Source organism: Poromitra crassiceps (genome assembly GCF_964638095.1).
Source record: "Poromitra crassiceps genome assembly, chromosome: 4".
Lineage (NCBI taxonomy): Eukaryota > Metazoa > Chordata > Actinopteri > Beryciformes > Melamphaidae > Poromitra > Poromitra crassiceps.
In genome coordinates, this window is record NC_139626.1 from 66,084,639 (window position 1) to 66,100,184 (window position 15,546).

Genomic DNA, 15,546 nt, shown 5'->3' on the forward strand with positions numbered 1-15,546 from the left:
TTTAAAAAATATTCAAAATTTGTATTCGCGTCTTGCATGCTGTCATCAATTGATGGCTTCTGTTCCGTTCTCTTACAGCTGGCTTCAACAATCCAGAAATATGTGACCAGGCTCAAGGCTGAGCCACAGCTGCAGACACAGACACTACCCACTATCCAGACTTCAGCTGGTGGAGTGCCTACAGAAAGACTTGCCACTGCCGCTCCAGCTCCATATTCACAACCACAGCAGGTTGGTATCCTATCATCCCTAACATGTCAACTAATATTAGTTAATCATCTCAGTTAAAACTTGAGAATTTGTCGTTTCAATCTAATCGTAATTTAGCCCACACTTCAACTTCACCATTCCCATCATAGTAAGTACACTAACACAGGCTTCAATACTCAGAATCAACTGGATGTCAGCTGTACCGTGCCAGAACAAGGTCAAAGCACACCATCACCTTGCCCTGCACAGACTGGAGCAGAGTCGTTGGGACTTGGTGCATCAACACAGTCTGCAAGAACAAGAAAACAATCAAAGGTTTGTTGTGAAAATGCAACCGACAACCAACATGAGCTAGCACTGAACATCCGTTGTTGGACATGTTGTGGTCATTAGTTATGGAAATCATGTACCAATACTATCTTGGTTTTGGACAAGGAAATCGTGTCTCTTGTACAGCGCAATCATTGACACATCTTAAACCTTTGTTTTCTCAGGTCATCATAACAAAAGGAAAAAACAGGACAAGTCGGATTGTTACTGGACCACTAGAGGCAGTACTTGATCAAATAGTCAGAGGACGTGTCAACAGAATCCCACATGCACTTATGTCTGTCCCTGGACTGTTCGATGCTGTGGTCAAAGAGGTGGTTGATGTTGTCAAAAAGGAGTGCAAGAAGTTAACAAGCCTGAAATTCAACTCGATCCTCCGACAGACCAGCATCAAAGACTTAAAGAACTTTAAATGGATGGACCTTGTTGCAGAATGGAGGATGAATGCACCAACCTATCTTCAGTTTTTAAAGGCTGCAAGTTCTGTCTCCATGGACGACATGACTTCAGTAAAACGGCTTATCTCTCACAGCAAGACCAAGAAATACAAATTGGCAATGGCTGGGGCAACACTTTTAAATGCACGTTGTGAGAAAATGACAGCACATATGTACAGAACTGCTACAGTTATGCACCATGGCGGGGCAAAAAGACGTTGTTTTCAAAGACTAAATCGATTGGGTGTCTGCATATCGGATTCGAGGACTCTTTTAAAGCTGAAAGAAATAGCACAAACATGGGACAGCAAGTTCCTCCAATGGAAAGAGAGTGCATGCCAGGAGTACACAGCATCAACCCGTATCTCTGTAGGAGCAGACAGAGGGTTCACTCTACAGCGGCTAGACACACCTGCTGAATGCCAGGCAAGTCAATTGACAAAAAAAGTAAAGGTATCTTGATACTGAAGAACATGAAAACATTGTCTTGTACTGTGTAATAACCTCTACTAAATATGTGTTCACCACAGGATCACACTGAAACCAGAATGTCACCAGAGCATGCAGCATCTATGGAGATTGAATCTTCTGTCATGACACCAAGCAAGCTGTTGGATTCTGATGATGAAGAAGAGGAGGTATGTCATTATAGTCAAGTAGTCGGTGCGTCTTGTTATTGACAGCTCACACAAACATGGCCTGATTCAGGCCAAACTGTAGAGCTGGACTATAATTCTGTTGCTTATTGTCTTTCAGTGTGATTGTATCATGATGTAATCTGAGGGATGACTATTCATTGTAGGAATGTAGCCAGCAGCAAGGCCAAATATGATATCTCAAAATGCACCCAAAATACATGATCTAAAGGCATAAAAGTGCTGTGGTTCACAACCACATTTAACTTGATTAAATTCATGCACCATTTAGTGTTTTTTTAAGTGCCCCCTACATTTTGTAAATGCCCCCATTTTTTCTAAAGAAAGACAGATGTTGCCCCCAATTTTTTTTTCACCCTACACTGTGGGACATTATTCTTTTGTGTATTGTAATGTTAGCAAGCACACATAGCTCATCTTTCAATTCTGTTGTATACATTTTTGAGCGAAGACCACATCACATAGTGTAAACCTGACTTGCACACACCATAGATTTGACTATGTCTGAGATATCCTGCTCTGAATTCCGACACTTATGGATGGTTACTGTGTTTCTATGTTGTACCAGCTCAGTGACGAAGAGAATGGTGCAGGTCCCACCACGGCTCTTCCGGACAGGAGGAGAGATCTACCTCAAACCTCTGTGCCTCCTCAATCCATACACCAGGTTTGTAAAGGCTTTTTGCGTGTTTGTATACCTGGGGCTAACACCTTGTTCATTAAAGCTAGTGTCACAATATTGAATGTCAAGCTTTTAACTTTGAAATATTAATATTGTCTGTATGATGTTTTGTTCATGTCACTAGATTGCACCCTTTATTTTTGCTTTGCACTAATTCATCTTTAATTAAGACTCATTAAGTCTCATTGTCCTCTATCTCCAGATCTCTTCACTTACATTTCCAGTCCAGATCACTATTGATAACTTGGATTACAGTGTAACCCCTCACACCATGTCAATGACCAACCAAAAGAAAACATACCATTGGATGATAATGGTTGGTAATCAAGAGAGAGTAAGTGCCACTCATCTCTCACAAGACAACACAAGATCTGTCCTCGAGGTCCCACTTACAGAAATATTGCCAAATCTGAACGACAGCGTCCATCTCAGACAGGAATTTGCAGAATTGATCGGAAGAGTGTTGGTGTCCCACCTTCCATGCCTCAGCCCATTCAAAGCCGACCTTCAGTGGCACATACCACATGTTTACTCATCTGAAATGACCACAGCAACAGATATAACCCCCCTTGGACTGTTTGAGGCAGATGAAAAGAATACATCGGATATGATTAAAATCATGCGTTTCATCCATGACAGATATGTCCCCTATGTACCTGCTGAGGTCGACGGAGAAACTCTTATGAAGCCGGCTATAAAAATCATCATCGCTGGAGATCAGCTAACCAAGCAAAACTCTGAGGTTGCCCTTCGTTCAATCGAGAACGCAAACACACAATATGGACGACAAAGTGGCATTGTCACCGCCATAGCAGATTTCCATTGCAGCATGAATTTCACAGATCTTATTCTCAAAGAATATTACAAGACAACATCCAGTGGCGATATGGGGACCCTGCACCAACTGCGTAACCTGATTAACAGAAGAAATGTCTCTACAACTGCTCTGGGAGACAAATACAGAGCAAGCAACACATTCATACAAGATGTGACAGATGCTTCCATCATAGCTGCTGCAATGCACTATTTCTCAATGGATACCATCCAGGACACACCAAAGACTCACACTCCACCTGCAACCTTCCTGTCTGACTCCGAGAAGCATGATTGGATCAACACACACCTGCTTAATATAGTTGACATTTACGTAATGAATGCTCAGATGGAAATGCCAGACAGAGTGGGAGATGAACAAGTCATCCAAGCTCTCACCCAAAATACACCTGTGAAATGTGTTTATCCTGACTGCAAGAACATGGTGTTCAAAGGCCACACACAGTTAAAGAAGCATGTGGAGACAACACATGACATATTCATGGCTTATCATGGACAGCCACAGACCAGTCCAGCAAAGAGCCACACCAGTCAAAACACCGATGGAGTCTTCAACTATCACAGTGGCTTCCTTAAAGTAGCTTTACTTGAACGAGACTTCCAGGATTCCATCAAGGAAGGTGATGGAGAGCGGACTGTCCGGCTCTGGAAGTTCAAACTGCTTCACTTCAAGCAAGCAGGCAGAAACAAATACAGCCTAGAGGCACTGAAACTGCAGCTTGACGTACAGGCGCTTCAGAGTCCTAGTGTGGCACATCGGCTCAAATGGAACAGGACCATAAATGCTGGTGGTGGGGCTGGCAACAACATCGCCTTGGATTTGAATTGTGAGCATCTTGTGCGCCTCACAAAAGACGTCATGGCCAAACAAGGAGCAAATATGGCCTTTGATATAGCCCAAAAAATGAGTCGGGCTATTGGTGAGCTGACACAGCTAATGAAGCACTTTGATGAAGACTGTGAAATGAAGCCAGAGTCAGGACTGCATGCACATCCAAATCAGCAGGCTGACATTTCTGAAATGGTTGCAGTGCTTCACACCGAAAACGTGTTCAGACTTACACCAGGAAGAAACTACACCACATTCAAATGTGCCACAACCGATCCTTTGCACAGGTTAAACGTTGATCAAGTGGTAGAGTGGATAGGTGGGCACAAAAAGAAATTCTATTTGAAACAGGTGTTGCAGTAAATGTTGTATTGTTTTGGGGGTTGATCAGACAAAGAACAATATAGAAATGTGCATTTCTTTTGCCATGAATCGTAGGGTTTAAAGGGACCGCTCACCCTAAAATCCAAAACACATATTTTTCCTCTCACCTGTAGTGCTTTTTATCCATCTATATTGTTTTGTGTTAATTGCCTGAGTTTTGGAGACATCGGCCCTAGAAATGTCTGCCTTCTCTTGAATACTATGGAACTGGATGGCACTCGGCTTGTAGTGTTCGCAGCACCAAATAGATACATTTGGAAAACTTAACAGCATTGTCTCTCTCCAGAAATCATGCCCAATCATACTCAAGATAATGCACAGACTTTGTTGAGACTATCTCCAGGAGCTCAGACAGGCTTGAATGTGTGAACACTTCTCTACTGCACTGAGAATTTGTATTGAGAACCAGCAGGCTTCACAAGAGCTCTAAGCCTAAAGTTAGATATTTGAATGTGTGAATACTTCTCAAAAGTGCTGTTACACATATTTACCTAAATAAATATCTATGTAAATGTAAATAAGCACATAATGTAAACTTTTTTTGCCCAATTATATTATTTTGTATGGATGCACCAATCACAAACCGTACTGCAGCTGCTACCATTACGTATGCCTAATGTTTAATTGTATGTTTAATAAGGTACATGCTATTTGCACCTGTATGTCAATACGTCGAATTTAAAATGTTTAAGCCCATCTAACGTATGCCTAATGTTTAATTGTATGTTTAATAAGGTACATGCTATTTGCACCTGTATGTCAAATACGTCGAATTTAAAATGTTTAAGCACGTCTAACGTATGCACATGACATGTGCACCCATGTGCAGTGAATATGCCACTGTCTCGGACTTGTCTTATCACTATATTGCCTTATTGCTGTTTATTGCTTATAGCCTATTGCTTATTGCCATGTTGCTTATTGTTGTTGCACGCACATGCCTTATATTTGTACTATGTCGTAAACGGAGTCCACAGCACAAGAATTTCACACGTGATACTTGTACCATGGAGTGACAATAAAAATCTTGAATCTTGAATTGGTGGTTCTATACCGATGTTTGGATCTGTAGCGATAACCAGTGTTAAGATTGCTGTTATGGCCAATATCTGATATTGGCTGATGTACATATGCTCAGCATAAAAACAAGTTTGTGTTGACCAAATATTAGACGTCTTATAAAACACATAAACACTGAATTAGAAATAGCAATGTCTTTATTTTCAAAAAATTAGGAAAAGCAAAGATAAGAGAAACAGCATTTTTCCCTCTCTAGGAAAACTAGCAGCTTTTACAGGAGCCCACAAAAAAAGGCTTGAATGTGTGGAAACACGTTAAATGTAAATAATCACACAATGTACACACATCTATTACAATAACCAAAGATTTTTCTGTTTCTGTGATGGCCAAATTTTGTACATCTTGTAAAACACATGTGAATTTTAAATAGTAATGTCTTTATTTCCTAAACATTGGCAGACCATAAAACTGAATTACAGCATTCCCCCCTCTATAGAATATATCAGCGTGATGTCACTGCCACCCAGAAATGTGTAACCCTGTGGTAGTTAACTAGTATGAGGTGTGCCAAACAAACGTTAATATCTCAAAAACTAAACGTCACATCGCTTATATTTTGACATTCTGTGTGAGAGCAGAATTAGCTCAAGAGGATGATTTATAATTATGCATGTCGTGTTAAAGTTGTGTTGAAGTTGTGTGAACTGTCGCAGTTTCTAAAATGTAAACCGAGTCAGCTGGCTAGAGTGAGACACACAAGCCTCCCAAAGCTCAGGCTCCATAGGGTTCAATTGCTACCCAGTGATGCGGTTTGTTTACCAAAATGCTGCTAGACTGATCCCTCGTATATGAATAGAAGTAGCAGGCTTTACAGGACCTCAGACAATAAAAAAGAGAGGCTTGCTTGTGTTAACACTTCTCAACTGTGCTGTGTAAAAACTATTTACTAACAAAAAGTATGTGGAAACCGTGACTAGTCGTGGAGCACTGAGAAGCCTTTTTAAAACAATGTCATGTTTCCAAATACATCAAGACCACTCAAGCTGTCCTCCTCCTCAAAGTGTTCCTCCTCTGTATCTCCGAACACCTGTGACACAATGTTCAATATCGCCTGTGCCTCAGCAACCTTAAAAACTTGCACATTGCAAAATACATCCACCAATGTGAAAAGTCTGCTGCTTGACTCAAGCACTTCTTTGACAATATGTGCTCCTGTGTGGCTTTCAGCTTGTTGAGTGGAATAAACAGAGACTGCTCCAAAAACACCTTGCTGCGGCATGTCATGTGTTATGCTCTCTAAGCATTCCTGAAGAATGTTTCTCTGTTCATCTGTAACAGTTCTTTCTTTTACAAGCCCATCCCCTGCATGTTTCTCTAGTGGACTTGCACGTCCATCACAGGTATCGAGACAGTCACAATATAATGCACAGGAGCTACAACATGCATGTTTGGGTTCAAGAGGCTTTGTTTTCTCACCATCAAACAGCTGCAGCAGTTTGACTCTCATGCACCGTTTTCTTTCAGAGACATACTGGAGCATTTCATCCGATAAGCCTTGTAGCTGTCTGCCGTGGTATAAGATAACTGAATGTGCCTGACACCCATCTCGCCCTGCCCTCCCAAAGGCTTGCATGTAGGCCTCAATGTTTCTTGGGGGCCCATAGTTGACAACATGGTTGACACCCTTAAAATCAACACCCATTCCGAGTGCTGTAGTCGCAATTACAACTCTGAGAACAGACAATGGGTCTTTGAGCGAGTTCAGTATATGCAGTTTGACGTCTTCTGGTGTCTCTGAATGATACATGTCCACCAGTCTATTTGCTGAAACATCTTTGGCACCTACTGGATAACATGCATGCTTCCCCAATGTAAGTTTGAAAACATCAGAGTACAACAGTGAGCACTCTGCTATACTCTTGCAGTATATTACCACCTTTTCTGTTGTGGGCCCCTGGCTTTCCAGCTCCCTGCAAAGCCAGGCAAAAGTGTTGGCTGGATCAGAGGAGACTTTTTTGGTAGCAAGTCGGATGTTGTCCCTGCTCGGGCTTTTAACAAGCTCTAAACATTGTTGCATTCCAAGATTTTTCCTCAGCTTCTGTCTCATGGCTTTGGAGGCTGTTGCAGTTATTGCCAGGAGGGGCACAGAAGTGGGCAAAAGGGATCTCAGTTCACCAATTTTTCCACACCACTCTCTGAAAGGAGCCTCACTCCCCTGTCCTTCTCCCCTGTAAATACAAAGACAGAGTGATTAACCAAATGGAGAAATAACATTGATGCAGTGGTTAAGTACGTCTGCCTTGAATGGGGTTCTAAAGTAGATGATACTGAATCGGAAGTTTAGGTTTTGCAATTTAGTGTTAAGTAGCTACTACAAATTGTACACAGTATTTTTTTTAACAAGATTGTGCTTTGGCAATGTTTATGGATGAAATGATAATTGCTGGCTACATTTGAGTGATTGTGATCATTGACTTAGCTAGTGTAAGTTTCACACAACACGTTATCTATATAAATGTACTGCATAGATGGTTAATCGTAATTGTTTTTACCAGTGGATCGCCGTATGTACTTCGTCCACAGCTATCCCCACCAATCGCTCACGAAACGTCGTCGTTTGCAGGATCGCTCTCCATTTATCTTGTCCAACGAATGTCTCAGCTGATCCGTATACAATGGAGTACTCGCCAGCAGCTATTTTCTCGTCCAAGTCTGGATCTTGCCCGGCGTAGGCTGCAGAAACCCCCCTTGAAAGCAGGGTTTTGACCTGGTCCTCCATTATCGCGATCAAGGGAGAGACTACCAAAACCATCGGATTTTCACGCCATCTCTCTGGGTTTATCCGTGCTAGTTCACCGTAGACGATAGGCCATGCCTGGAAGATGAAACTTTTTCCATAACCAGTGGGTAAACATGCAAGAACGTCACTGTTAGACAGCAAATGTTCTAAACATATTCTCTGGATATCTTTACAACCATCCACCGAAAGTGCCGAGCAGGCCTTCTTTATTGCACAATCCATATCTTCTTCAAAACTTGCCATTTTCAGCGTGTAGCAACGAGTTAGCCCATAGATTTCTGCCGTTAGCTTTCTACGCTAGCTAGTTAGCGTTGTTCGGCAGCCGGGAGCATTTACAGCGACACACAGCGGAAGCCGCTCTGATTGACATATGGTCGGAGCCAATGACAGAGCGTGACAGAGCTTGCAAGCGGGGGAGCGGATATCCTGCTGCCACCGAAACAGCCGCTCGAATGGGAGAGCAGCTTTAGAGCAGGGGCAGGCTGATTCCCGTTGCCTGTTTCCGCGACGCCAGACTCTCTGACAGAAAGGAAGAGAGGCTGGCTAGCGAGACTAGTGTCTATGTGATGTGGTTATGTGCTAGAATGTGTTGGAGCGAATGTGTGTGTGTACAACAACCACAGGCTTCAGTTAACTTTGACAGTAGTCAGCACAGTAACCCCAAACTAAATAGCTTCTCAAAAAGACAAGTAAAGGTTCCCCCTCCTAACCCAGTGTTCAACTAAACCAAGCTTGGATTTTCTAAACGGTGGGGCCCATATACGTTGGTGCACATAGGAATCCTGGTTAGAAACCACGCTACTTTTTCAGTTCCAGTGTTTGAGAAAACGATAGTATCCAGTTACTCACGCGACCATAGTTACTCACGCGACCATGACACAGTTTGGAAAGATCCAGGGAATCCACGAGCAGACAGATGAGGCAGCAGAAAGAACGAGAGCAAAGCAACCGGTCCGTGTTGCGACGCGTATCCAAACAGCTGAGTCCGTCCTCAAAGGAAATGTTCATTAGCAGCAAGCTAACGATCCAGCCACGTTAATCCTCTTCTCCTTCGTCTGTGAAAGCGATTGCCCGGCGTTGTTTAAGCTGTCTGTCCCTCACGCGGGTTCAAGCAGAAACGTCCGTCTTGATAGTAAGTTACGAGACTTGCAAGTTTATCACTGTTAGTAAGAAAACAACAAAACGGCTTGCCTTGCTTCACTTCACTTCAAACTGTAGAAAAGAGTTTCGGATTGCGACACGCACACGAGTCTCGACTGCAAAGTAATATCTGTGCCAATACTTTGACGTATTTCAGTCAACAAATATCTAAACGTCCAACTTTGTTTTATACTGCACGCAGCTCAGTTCTCCAAGGTCTTCACATGTGTCTCTCGCTGAACAGACTGGTATCTTTTTCCGGATTCCTCCTAGCCCCACCCCAGAGTCATTTCTCATTGGCTTAGAGCACAGCAGCGCGATCCCCGATTGGCTTAGCAACATGTCACTCAACAACAATAAGAACTTGGCGCAAACAGGAAAACAAAGCATCATGGTACATGTAGTTTCTCATTTAAATTCACCCATACTGAAATAAAAACACTCAATCACATTTCCCATTTGAAAACACACTGTTATCACGTTTCTCATATAGCTATATTTCTGAGGTCTCTACATAAGCTAAACCTCAAACTCAAGAACATAGAGGAGCTGCACATGCTGAACCCCTCTAACTTAGAACTGAGGAACTCCCTCCTGACCACCAGGGCAGACTTACAGAGGCTCGTTCATAAGGAGACAGCTTTTTCCCTTTTTCGTTTGCGTAGGTCCTATTTTGAAACTGGAGATAAGTCAGGGAAGATGCTAGCTCATAGATTAAAGCAAGTAGAAAATAGACAGGCAATCCCACCAATTAGAGACGGGGTGTTACAATGTGATGCATCTGCAATTAATCAATCTTTTAAAAATGACTACTCTAAACTGTATAGTACAGTAAGCGAATTAATCTGAATTAGAGAGTTTCTTCAAAAGTTTCAACCTTCCCACAATTAGTTCAGCTGACAAGGACCTGATGGAGGCTTCCGTTACATGGGCTGAGATTGAGAGTGCAATTATGAAGATGGCCTCAGGAAAAACTCCAGGGGATGACGGCCTGAGTATTTAATTCTACAAATGTTTTAAAGAACAGCTTTCTCCTTATCTTTTGTTGTTATTTAATGAAATACTTGAATCTGAATCTATGCCTCCCTCCAAAACCAGGCAAAGATCAGGCGCAGCTCAGCAATTATCGTCCTTTAAGTTTGTTAAACTGTGATTACAAGATTTTGGCCAAGATTTTAACACTTCGATTAGAGAAAGTTGTCCCATCTATTGTACATATAGACCAAGTGGGTTTCATCCCAGGCCATCTCTCCTCAAATAACATGCAGAGGGTTTTCCAGGTTATGTTAGGAGCAAGTTCCAGTAAGTCACCAGTCATTGCAGCATCTTTAGAGGTGGAAAAAGCATTTGATCAGATAGAATGGTCCTATTTAGTTTTGGCCCTAAGTTTACCAGCTATCTTTATGGGGCAGAGTAGAGATATTGAAGATGAATGTTCTGCCAAGATTTACGCATATAATTTAATCTATTCCCCTTAGAATCCCACATAACTGGTTTAAAGGCGTTAAATCTCTTTTTATTAATTTCCTCTGGAATAACCAAAAACCCAGAATTGCTTACAAGAAACTAAATATACCCAGATCGAGGGGTGGACTGGGAGTCCCTGATGTATTCCAGTATTATCTTTCATACAACGCAAAGTACCCTTTGACTTGGGCCTACAAACCTGACACTGTGGTAGGTAGCTGGGATTGGTTGGAAAAATCCATCATGTCTAAATGTAAAAAAATCTCCTTGGCATCACTGTGGTACTGTCCTAGTCCACCTCCATTGTTAGACAATATCATCATCAGCTGTTCTTGTTCTGTGGTAAAGCAGCTGCATAGGATATTTAACATTGTGGGGCTTGCTCTCCTATCCTGCCCCATTTGGAGTAACCCCATCCTCTCAGCAGGAGGTGGTACTCTAAGTAATAAAACCTGGCAGAGGCTTGGCATCACAACAGTTGGTAAGATTTTTAAAGATAATATGCTTTCATTTCAAGAACTTAAAAATCAATTTAGCCTTACTGACTCCTCCTTTCTAATATACGCACAATTATCTTCTATAATAAACAAGAAATGTGGGGAGGGAGTCATGCCAGCCTCTTGTTCGGAGTGGGACCAGCTTTTCAAGAAAACAACACTGAAAGGAGGTGTGGTCTCAAATATTTACAGTTTATTGTCCAGGGATGCATATTCTCCTGTTCAGCAGGCCTGGGAGCACGACCTCAATGTATCCTTGACTGCCCCTCAGTGGAGTACAATCTGGAGATCAGCTTTAAGATCGTCTAAATGTGTTAGATTCAGGATTATACAATTCAAGAGACTGTGTAGAGCATATATCACTCCTGAATATCAAAAATGGATGATAAATGTCAAGACTTATAAATTATGCTGGCATAACTGCGGCAATCGAGGTTCATTACTCCACTTGCTTTGGGACTGCCCAGCTGTAAAAACATCGTGGTCAGATGTAATAGCCCTAATGTTGAAGTTTCTTAATTTTCTTTTCTCTGTATGTCCTATAGTATGTCTGTTGGGCCTAAAAACAGGCAATAACAATGTCACTGTTGACCAGCTCTGGACACTGGCCTGTTTAACCACTAAGAGACTAATTATTTTAAATTGGAAGGAACGCAAACCAACCTGCTTCTCCAGGGACTCATGGTTGGAGGAATACCTGGACTTATTAAACATGGAGCGTGCAGCCTGTCTGTTAAAGGACTTTGATAAGGGTCTAGAGGAGGAGCACTGGGATACTGTTCGCAAGTTCCTAACCTGAGTATGTAGGGGTTTGTTTGTTTTTTGCTTTTTGCTTTGTGCTTTCTTTCTTTATATTGCCATTTGCCGGTAATGAAACCCATGTCTAATCTGCTGCATCTTTGTTGTACAAATACCATTATATGCTATGGAAGGTTTGGGCTAACACCCCCCCATCCCAATTATTTTTATTTTATATTTTTAGTTTGTATTGTCTTGTCCTGTAGTGCTTTTTCTTTTTTCTCTGTGTAGAAAAGGCTCCAAAAGGCCCTGAGATCAGGCCTGTTCATGGGGCAACGCCCACGAACCGGAGACGCGCTCGCGACCCAACGATGATGTCAGAGTTCCCCCTGTGAGGTCATCGGTGATGTCAGACGGTCTTGATTGCAATTGTGTGATGTCAGACTTGTGAGGTCATCAATGATGTCATACCTCAAGGCAGGCCCTCAAGGAAGAAAGGTCCTGATTAGCTGGTCACCAGTCTAGTCCGGGCAGCGACACCTATGTACCCTCCAGCGCCAGCGAGCAGACTGTGGTCCCTGACGGCACATCTTCTGCCCAGGCTCTCGCCTGTGACCAGGAGACCCCGGATGGGAATGGGTCAGCCCGGTACTAGGAAGTCCAGTCCCTTTCCCGAGCAGAGCCCCGGCTGAGGAGTCACAGTCACTGACATCATCATAGCGTGAGCCACCGGAGTCACCATAGTGCATCGCGACACAGCAGCGCCAGCTCACGGTCAACCGTATGCTCAACCGCCTCCGCCCACTCTCTCTCCTCAGCCCAATCGGCAGCCTACCAAGAGAAGGTGGCGCTGTTGAAGACCGAGAGCCTTCGCCGCCAAATCGCAGAGGAGGATGAAGCTGAACGAGCAAACCAGAGCAGCCCAGCAGCTCCAGGCAAAGGCCCTCCACGATAGAGAGCGGGTCACCCACCGCCTGGATAGAAGCCGCCGCCTGCTGCAAGCTGAGCAGGAGCACAACACCGCCCGGTTTCGTGCCCAACTGCTCGCCGGGGACCCGGCAGTTCCACGTGTGCTTCAGGGTCAGCACCCCGGAGGGCGCTACCCACTGGGCCGGTGCTCGCACCCCAGCTCACCGTTTTCCCCTTCCCCCGCGCCTCCCACGCCCGGCTCAGGTCAGCACAGCAGCACCAGAGCCAACAACCCAAACTACGGAACTCCCTGCTTCACTGCCAATGCCACCGACACCCACACCTGGGGCATGTCCGGCGACAGAGGTCGCCGACCCTGAGCAGGCAGTAAACTGCACCTGGCATGGCCCCGCCGAGCCTGCCACCGGGGTACACCACATCCAGGTAGGCGAACGTTGGGACCAACGGCACGGGCACGGTCAGTTGGCCGGCACCAACCATTCCCACAGGATAGCTGGACACGACAGCTGGGACCCCCCCAGAGGGCGGGACCAGCCATCCCAATTGCCTATTCCCAGAATTCACTTGCTGGCTCTGCACAAGCTCATGGAGACAACTCCAGCCAAGGCCTCTAGGGATGCCAAGAAGTCAGAGCAGAGGAAGTCAAGCCAAGAACGGGCCCCAAGCCCGTTCCCCCAGAAGGAAGAGGCCACCCCGCTCCCCCGGACGGATCAAGCCACCCTGCTCCCCCAGAGGGAACAAGGGGGGGGGGGGTACTACATTGGGAAACCTCCATGGGGAAACCGTCATGCCCTCCTTAAGGTCTGCAAAGTGGTGACCCAACATGGGGACCAGAGGCTGGACACATACGCCATAATGGACGACGGTTCAGAGCGGACCTTGCTCCTGCACTCAGTGGCACAGCAGCTGGGCCTTACAGGCCAACCAGAAGACATGCCCTTGTGGACGGTGAGGCAGGAGCTCCAGATGCTTCACAGGGTGGCCGTCTCCTTCACCGTATCGCCAGCAAGTTTCCCAGAGCAGACCTATCGCATCAAGAGAGCCTTTACGGAACCGAACCTTGGTCTAGGTGAGCAAGCTTGCCCCATCACTGCCCTGCAGCAGAAATTCCGTCACCTGAGGAATCTGCCCCTCCATCAGTTTGGGAAGATCCATCCCGCCCTACTCATACAACACCTATGGGAAAAGAAACGGGACTAGGATGACCCAGCCCTACCCGAGACACAGCTGCAGGCCTGGAAGGAGTGGGAGGACGAGCTACCGCAACTGCAGGATATCTCCCTACTGCGATGCTACACTAGCCCTGATCTGGACTCCCCCATCAGCAGACGGGAGGTCCACGTGTTCTGCGACGCATCTGAGCTGGCATATGGTTCAGTGGCGTATCTCAGTACTGAGGGTCCCGGCAGGAAGGTGGCGAGGTTCCTCATGGCGCGGTCTAGAGTTGCTCCAAAGAAACAGCATTCTATCCCACGTCTAGAGCTATGTGCCGCCTTGACAGGAGCACAAGTAGCCGAAGTACTCAAGACGGAGTTGACACTCCCCATCCAGCAGACTGTATTATGGACCGACTCGACCACCGTCCTCACCTGGCTGCAGTCAGAATCATGCCGCTACAAAGTGTTAGTGGGCACTAGAGTGACGGAAATCCAGGCGCTCACGGCGGACAATGACTGGCGCTACGTGGACACCGCCCAGGATCCGGTGGATGACATAACGCGGGGAAAGCACCTTTCTGCAATCACCACCAGTAGCCGTTGGGCTGGCGGACCCCCCTTCCTTCTTCTTAGCCCAGATCGCTGGCCAGAGACACCCCAACTCCACACAACCTCGGATCATAGCGAGGAGTTGAGGAAGCCAACCTACTGTGGCCTCACGTCGGCTCCCTCCATGCTGGATGAGTTTGCAGCCTTTGGTGCCCTCATCGAGGATACCGCGCAGATGTTGCACGGGGTGGCCAACGAGGCACTAATGGCTGAAGACCATAGTAAGGCAGAGGCTTCCCTCCTCCAACGAGTGCAGCACGACTGCTTCCCCGCTGACCTCACGCAGTTGAGTTTCTTCAACTGGAAATTTAGTCCACCAGATGCCCCTCACTTCGGCGGTTGCTGGGAGCGAGAGATTTGCTCAGTGAAGCAGGCCTTGGGGCACAGCTGGACATTCCTCATCGAGGTGGCAAGATGATCATAGATAGACCCTTTGTTATATTATGTTTAAAAAAAATAGATTTAGAAAAAATGTAATGTTTTAAATACCTCATGATTCATAATAGAAATATACAAAAAATAAAATAGTTATATAAATACATAAATATCTGATTACTATAATGAGGTGATGTGCCATGCGGCCCACCTGCATATGAGAGCACGTGAAGTGTGCAAGACCTCAAGGGGGAACCAGCGAGGCACAGTAGAAATGAGTGCTGCCAGTTCAGCTAGAAAGGAACGCATGAAGCCCGCAATATTTATAGTGTATTAAAAAAATGATAAAAAAGATATTTTTTTTTGCAGGTGAACTTTTCTATTTCAACAAGAGACAGTGAGGTGAGAAAATAATGACATGTTCTCTCAGAGAAGACAGAGTACAGCTAAA

The 15,546-nt window shown here is 45.0% G+C and overlaps 1 protein-coding gene across 1 annotated transcript in view; it reads right to left on the minus strand.

Annotated features, from left to right (window-relative positions):
* The window catches only part of LOC310775420 (NACHT, LRR and PYD domains-containing protein 3-like), an 888,839-nt gene that overhangs the window by 558,476 nt on the left and 314,817 nt on the right, over positions 1–15,546 (minus strand). The gene's annotated exons all lie outside the window — the stretch shown is intronic.